Genomic DNA, 6938 nt, shown 5'->3' with positions numbered 1-6938 from the left:
GGTCCCCCAAATATCTGCAGCTGCTGTAAGTCACTGGGAGGAAGCTGCAGCAGACATGTGTTTCCCAGCCTGGTAAATGCAGACAGGTGTCCAGGCCCCCAAGTGGAAGGCCCAAATGAGGCCTTGGATGTGGCAGTGCAGGAATTCTAGCCAGCTCTGGGGCCCTGGACAAGTCATTTAACCTCTCAGAACCCCACTCCTGGTGACCATGGGGCTCTTGTGTGGATGTAAAGGACCCTCAGGCCACGTATGTTCCATCAGTGGAAGCCTAGCGTGGGTGGAGACCCCCGAGACTGAACTCAGTGGTGGGATCCAGCCTGCCCAGCTCTCCTACATAGAGCCCAGAGCCAGCAGGGTGGGCTTCCTGGAGACACAGGCACTCCTGCGGGCTGGGAAGCATGAGCAGGGGTCCCTTTGGGGAGGTGGAAGAGGCTGTGGTCAGTGGAGGCCATCATGAGGCAGAGCTTGGGCAGAAAAGGCATGATGATCGGGGGATCTGAGACCCGACAGAGCCTGGACTGAGGACACTATGCCACTCAGGCGGTGGAAACTGAGCTACGGCTGGGTCCTCTGGTCCTGAGTGAGGCCTCGCCAGTCCTGGAAGCTGTGCCAAAGGTGGTTCCATGTAAGGGCGCATCTGAGCACTTTTTTTTTTTTTTTTTTTTTTTGAGACAGAGTCTTGCAGTGGCACGATCATAGCTTACTGCTGCTTCAAACTCCTGGGCTCAAGTGATCCTCCCACCTCAGCCTCCCAAAGTGCAGGAATTATAGGCTTGAGCTATGGAGCCCATTTTAAATCTTAATAAATATCTGCTCCTGGTCTGCTTCCCTGGCTGACACACATGCTGGCATCTTGAGCCTAGACAGACATGTTTCTGGACTTGGTTCCATTTGTTCTGATGGGCTCCTCTCTGTCAATGACCGCACGTTACAGTATGTGGCTATTCTTACACATTTCTGTATAGAATTCAGGGTTAGTATATTAATGTCAAACTTCTACTGGTTTTCGAGGCTGGGTGGAATGTTTGGGCTAATTTAGTTGTAGGCATCTTGACAATATAGGCTTTCCCTCCAGGAACAGATTCTGGGATGCAGGTTTTGCACATTCTGGTTTATTGCTTGGCTCGCTGCCACAGAGGGATGGCACTGCTCCACACACCATGTCCAAGAGATGTCCCATCTTATCTTTTTAAAACAAGCTGAATGTTCTCAGCTGACAGCATATCATCAGTGCTGCGGAGACTCACTCCCCTCAACCCGAGAAGAAGTGAGGCAGAGACTATGGAGCAGATCCGTGCTGACTGCATTCGTCCTTCTTGACCTGCACTGCTGCTGGCTGGGGCTGTCTCTGAGCTGACAGAGGGCACTGATTTGGGGACCGGGGAGGGGACAGTACTGGAGAAATGCTCCTCACCTCCCTTAGCTCCTCCTGTCCACCCAACACTTGGTCACCAAGGTACCTGACTTCCAGGCCCCAGTCACCACTAACAGGGTGCTGCATGGGAACAAAGTGTAGGCCCAGAACCTGGAGTTCAGGTCACTCCTCCTTCTAGTCAAAGCCTCTGTCCCTCCCAGGTGATTCCAGCCTCATTCCTCCATGGGCCAAATATCCTAAACAAAGGCCTGGACACAGCGTCTTTACCCAAGTGCCCAAAAACACAAGCAGAAAGGCTCTGCATGCCCCCGTGGCCTGCCAGAGGTAAGAGCCTGCCCGTCAAAATGCACAATCCTGGTTCTTGCAGGAAGGTGAGGAGCAGAGGAAGAAAAAATGCATCTCATTCTTTTAGCAGGAACCTAAACTTGGGAAAGCCAGACCCAGTACATTTCTTAATCCTGATACTTTTATAACTGGTTACAGCGGGGTCTCATGCACAACTGTTTTCCAACATCTTTCGACTGGCCATATGACACCATGTAATTTATTTTTTTCTTTTTCTTTTTTAAGGCCAGGGGGAGTGGCTCACACCTGTAATCTCAACACTTTCAGAGGCTGAGGCAGGAAGACTGCTTGAGGCCAGGAGTTCGAGACCAGCCTGGGCAACATAGCAAGACCCCATATGTAACAGAAAAACCCTGTCTCAAAAAAAATTTTTTTCAGTGCAGTGGCATGATCACAGCTCACCATAGCCTCCAGCTCCTGGGCTCAAGCAATACTCCCACCTCAGCAGCTGGGACTCTCAGAGCACACCACCACATCCGGCTGATGTTTTAATTTTTGGTAGAGGTGCAGTCTCTCTATGTTGCCCAGGCTGGTCTTGAACTCCTGGCCTCAAGAGATCCTCCCAATGTGACCTCACAATGCAGTGAGGTTACAGGCATGAGCCAACAGGCAGCCCCTGCAAAATCTGTTCTCCAGGTGCTTCTTTTGGACCTCCTAGCTAGACTGTCATTGGAAAATACTAGTTTATTATTTCCCACATTTATGTTAATGGATTTCTCATGTTTTATTTGTCTAGACTAGGGTTTCGCAACAGCAGCACTATTGACGTTTTGGGCTGGATAATTCTTTGTTATGGAGCTGCTTGTGCCTCACAGGATGTTTATCAGCATCCCCAGCCTCCGCCTGCTACATGCCAGTAGCACTCCTCAGTGTGACAGCCAAAATGATTTCAGATATTGTCAAATATCCCCAGGAAGGCAAAATCACCTTCAGTTGACAACTGCTGACCTAAAAACCTCTGGAACAATGTTAGATCATGGTAATGATAGCACAGACTGCTCCTGACCTTAATGAGAATACCTCTGGAATCAAAGTATAGTAGTACTTGTATACTACTGTCTGGGCTGTTATTAGTACACTGTATTAGTCCATTCTCACACTGCTATGAAGAAATACCCAAAACTGGGTAATTTATAATGAAAAGATGTTTAAGCTGACTCACAGTTCTGCATGGATGGGGAGGCCTCAGGAAACTTACAATTATGGCAGAAGACACCTCTTCACAGGGCAGCAGGAGAGAGAAGGAATGCTGAGCAAAGGGGAAAGCCTGTTATAAAACCATCAGATCTCATGAGAATTCACTCACTATCATGAGAACAGCATGGGAAAAATTGCCCCCATGATTCAATTATCTCTACCTGGTCCCAACCTTGACCAGTTGGGATTATTGCAATTCAAGGTGAGATCTGGATGGGGACACAGAATCAAACCATATCATATCCTTTATATTAGCATACTATATCAAAGCATAATTTCCTTCCTTCCTTCCTTCCTTCCTTCCTTCCTTCCTTCCTTCCTTCCTTCCTTCTTTCTTTCTCCCCCTTTGAGACAGAGCCTTGCTCTGGCTCTGGCTGGAGTGCAGTGGCACAATCTCAGCTCATGGTAACCTCTGCCTCCTGGGTTCAAGCAATTCTTGTGCCTCAGCCTCCCAAGTAGCTGGAACTACAGGTGTGTGCCACCACACCCAGCTAATTTTGATTTTTTTTTTTTTTTGAGTACACATGGAGTTTGAAATGTTGTCCAGGCTGGTGTCAAACTCTTGGCCTCAAGTGATCCTGCCACTTCAGCCTCCCGAAGCGCTGGGATTACAGGTGTGGGCCACTGCACCCAGCCTGAAGTATAATTTTCACAATATGAAAAGCTTGACTTTCACACAAATAATGAAGGAATATGTATAAGATATTTTCTTTAATTTACCAGGGAGTCAGCAACACGGTGAAGCTAGTTCAAGGAGTGTTTTGAGAGACAGTGTCTGCAGTGCTCCAGGAAAGGCATTCCGAAATGCATTCTGAAATAGAGACAAAACTTGTTAATATCCTAAAGGGAGGTTGAGCGTAGTGGCTCATGCCTGTAATCCCAGCACTTAGGGAGGCCGAGATGGGAGGATCACCTGAGGTCAGGAGTTCAAGACCAGCCTGGCCAACATGGTGAAACCCTGTCTCTACTAAAAATACAAAAATTAGCCAGGTGCGGTAGTGGGTGCCTGTAGTCCCAGCTACTCAAGAGGTTGAGGCAGTAGAATCGCTTGAACACGGAAGGCAGAGGCTGCAGTGAGCCGAGATCATGCCACTGTACTCCAGCCTGGGTGACAGAGTAAGATTCTGTCTCAAAAAAAAAAAAAAAAATCATATTGGAAAATAAAACTGTCCTCTTTGGGAGTTATCTTTCCTACTGGACAGAAATCTGTAAGTTAACTTATATACATATTCTCCAGTATATTCATAACATATTCTCTAGTATATTTCCCTACACTAGTGGTTTTCAAAGCATGGTTTCTAATTGGAAGCATCAGCATCACCTGGGAACATAGACATCAATGCTAAGGCCCCACCTCAGTCCTACTGAGTTAGAAACTCTGGTGTGGGGCCCAGCAGCTGGTTTCACAAGCCCTGCAGTTGATTATGATACACTCTAATGTGTGAGAGCCAAGGCTCTAAACAGTCCAATAATCTTTAATTGTAAAATAAGTATCTATGAAACAATGCTACAGTAGGACATTAAAAGGGCACGCCACTCACCTTTAACTTTATTTCTAAATTTAAATATTTTGTCTGTCTGATGTTAAATTTGCTGTTTTGTTTTTCAAATACTCTTAAGACAGTTTTCATCTCTTCCTAATTTTCTCTTTTTAAGTAAAAAGTGGTTTTCCAAATCTATCCCTTTTTCTCTTCTTTAAGCTATTGATAGGATGAAACTAAAGTTGAGCCATTCTTCTGTGTTTTGTTTTGTTTTTTCATACAGAGTCTCACTCTGTCGCCCAGGCTGGAATGTAGTGGTGTGATCTTGGCTCACTGCAACCTCCACCTCCCAGGTTCAAGTGGTTCTTGTGCCTCAGTCTACTGAGTAGCTGAGATTTACAGGCACCCAGCACCATGCCCTGCTTTTTTTTTTTTCAGTAGAGAGAGAGTTCACCATTGGCCAGGGTAGTATCCAACTCCTGACCTCAGGTGATCTGCCTGCCTTGGCCTCTCAAAGTGCTAGGATTACAGGCATGATCCACTGCGCCCAGCTTTTTTTTTTTTTTTTTTTTTATTTTAGAGATGGTCTCATTCTGTTGCTCAGGCTGGATGGAGTACAGTGGTGCCATCATGGCTCACTGCAGCCTCCACCTCCCAGGCTCAAGAGATCCTCTGACCTCAGCCTCTTAAGTAGCTGCGACGCCATGTGTGCACCAGCACAAGTGGCTAATTTTTTGTAGAGACAGGAGTCTCCCTATATTGCCCAACCAGGTCCAGAACTCCCGGGCTCAAGTGATTCACCGGCCTTGGCCTCCCAAAATGCTATGATTACAGGTCTTATGTTCTTAAAATTTTTCTTCGACATGGTATAGGATAGTCTAGTAACTTAACATACTGTTGTTTTCAACAGGCTAGTGCTTATGATTTGTAAAAGAACTCTTCAGAAATGAGCTCAATTTTACCATGAATTGGGACACTTTCCATTTCTTTCTATTCTATAGAGCAGTTTACTTGTCATGAGCTCTGTCTTTTGAAAACCTGAAAGCCTGCAACAATAAAACCAGCTGCACCTGGTGCATGGGATGGGCATGGAATTGAAGAGACAGCTCAAACTACCGTCAGCCCTCTGTATCCTCGGGTTCTGGATCCTTGGATTTTACCAACTGTACATCAAAAATATTTGGAAAAAGTAAAACAATAAAAAACAAACATTCATAAATACTTGATAACAGGTATTTACAAAGCATTTATGTTGTATTAGGTATTATAGTAATCTAGAGATGACTTAAAATCTACAGAAGGATGTGTATAGGTTATATGCAAATACTATGCCATATTATCTCAGGGACATGAGCATCGGTGAATTTTGGTATCTCTGGGGTTTTAGAACCAATATCCTGAGGTTACTAAGGGATGACTCTATTCAATTTCTTCTCTGGTTATTAGTCTATTCTCTAATGTATTTTTGTTGTTGTTTTGTCTTTTTGTTTTTGCCTCTTCAAGTCAATGTCGGAAACTTAGTTGTTCTAGACTACCCATTAGCTCAAAGCTACCAGTAAGCAGACTACCTACTGCAATCTAAGCAACTGATTTTTTTCCCCATCAGATTGGCAATAATTAAGAATCTATTGATGTTGAAGCTGTAGGGAGTTTTCCTGAGCATGTTAATTATGACAGCCCTTTTTGCTAGGCACCTAGACGACTCATCAAAATGAAATAAAATACCTATGCACTTGAAGAAGTTATCTGGTTATTTCCTTATCTGGGTGCTGGTTATGTGAGGTCTACAGTTGACGAAAACTTATTAAGCTTTATATTTATAATAGGTACAATGTTCTGTATGTGTAGTAGATTTCAATAGTTTTAAAAATGTCTTTTGCCACAGGTCGCAGCTGTGTATAATGCTATTCGCTTAACAGCAGAAAACATGGCAATGACCTGAATCCCCCTGGCTCCGGGGATCCTGCCCGCTTAACTTAAACAAATGAAATAACTCCCACTGTCAGTTAAACTGGCGGTGGGCGCTGGTTTTTTCCAGGGAAGGATTCTGGGAGACCAGAAGGAGACGCCAGCATTTAGCCCCCGGCATTTCCAGTGGGCTGCGGTCCGCTCTCAACCTCACTCCCGCAGCCCCCGCCCTCCGAGAGTCCGTTAGTCTAAGTCACGTGATCGTGGAATCAGCTGACCCCACGCGACTGGAAAAAGAAATTCCTGGGCCCTGGCTTCCTGGAGCGATGATGAGGCACCAGGGCTGAAGCGAGGCATGGGCCGCTGGAGCGGGAATTCGGGGGCGCCAGTGGCTCCAGAAACGGGGGGGCGGTTGTCTGCCCTGGCCTCTCCGCAAACACAGTGTGTGCGAGCGTGGGGGCTGTGGGCGTGGTAGAGAAAAGTCCACCGCATCCCGCTCCCGAGACGGGGGCGGGGGGGTGGGGGGAGGGTAAGACAGAGCAGGCCGGCCAGCTCAGAGTCCCTGTGCTTCCCTGGCGGAAGCACCTTCCTTCCTTCCTTCCTTCCTTCCTTCCTTCCTTCCTTCCTTCCTT

General features: G+C 46.4%; 1 pseudogene across 1 annotated transcript in view; it reads left to right on the top strand.

Moving 5' to 3' along the window:
• Positions 1-208: 208 nt before the first annotated feature.
• LOC111529624 overlaps positions 209-6938 on the top strand; it is a 9402-nt pseudogene continuing 2672 nt past the window's right edge. The window contains exons 1-4 of the transcript XR_004228978.1: positions 209-247; positions 541-625; positions 1576-1699; positions 6437-6548. The product of XR_004228978.1 is annotated as a COMM domain-containing protein 4 (transcript). The remainder of the gene's footprint in view (positions 248-540; positions 626-1575; positions 1700-6436; positions 6549-6938) is intronic.

This window comes from Piliocolobus tephrosceles, chromosome 6, assembly GCF_002776525.5.
Source record: "Piliocolobus tephrosceles isolate RC106 chromosome 6, ASM277652v3, whole genome shotgun sequence".
Lineage (NCBI taxonomy): Eukaryota > Metazoa > Chordata > Mammalia > Primates > Cercopithecidae > Piliocolobus > Piliocolobus tephrosceles.
Note: the sequence above shows the minus strand (reverse complement) of the source record. Positions and strands in the feature narration are given on the sequence as shown.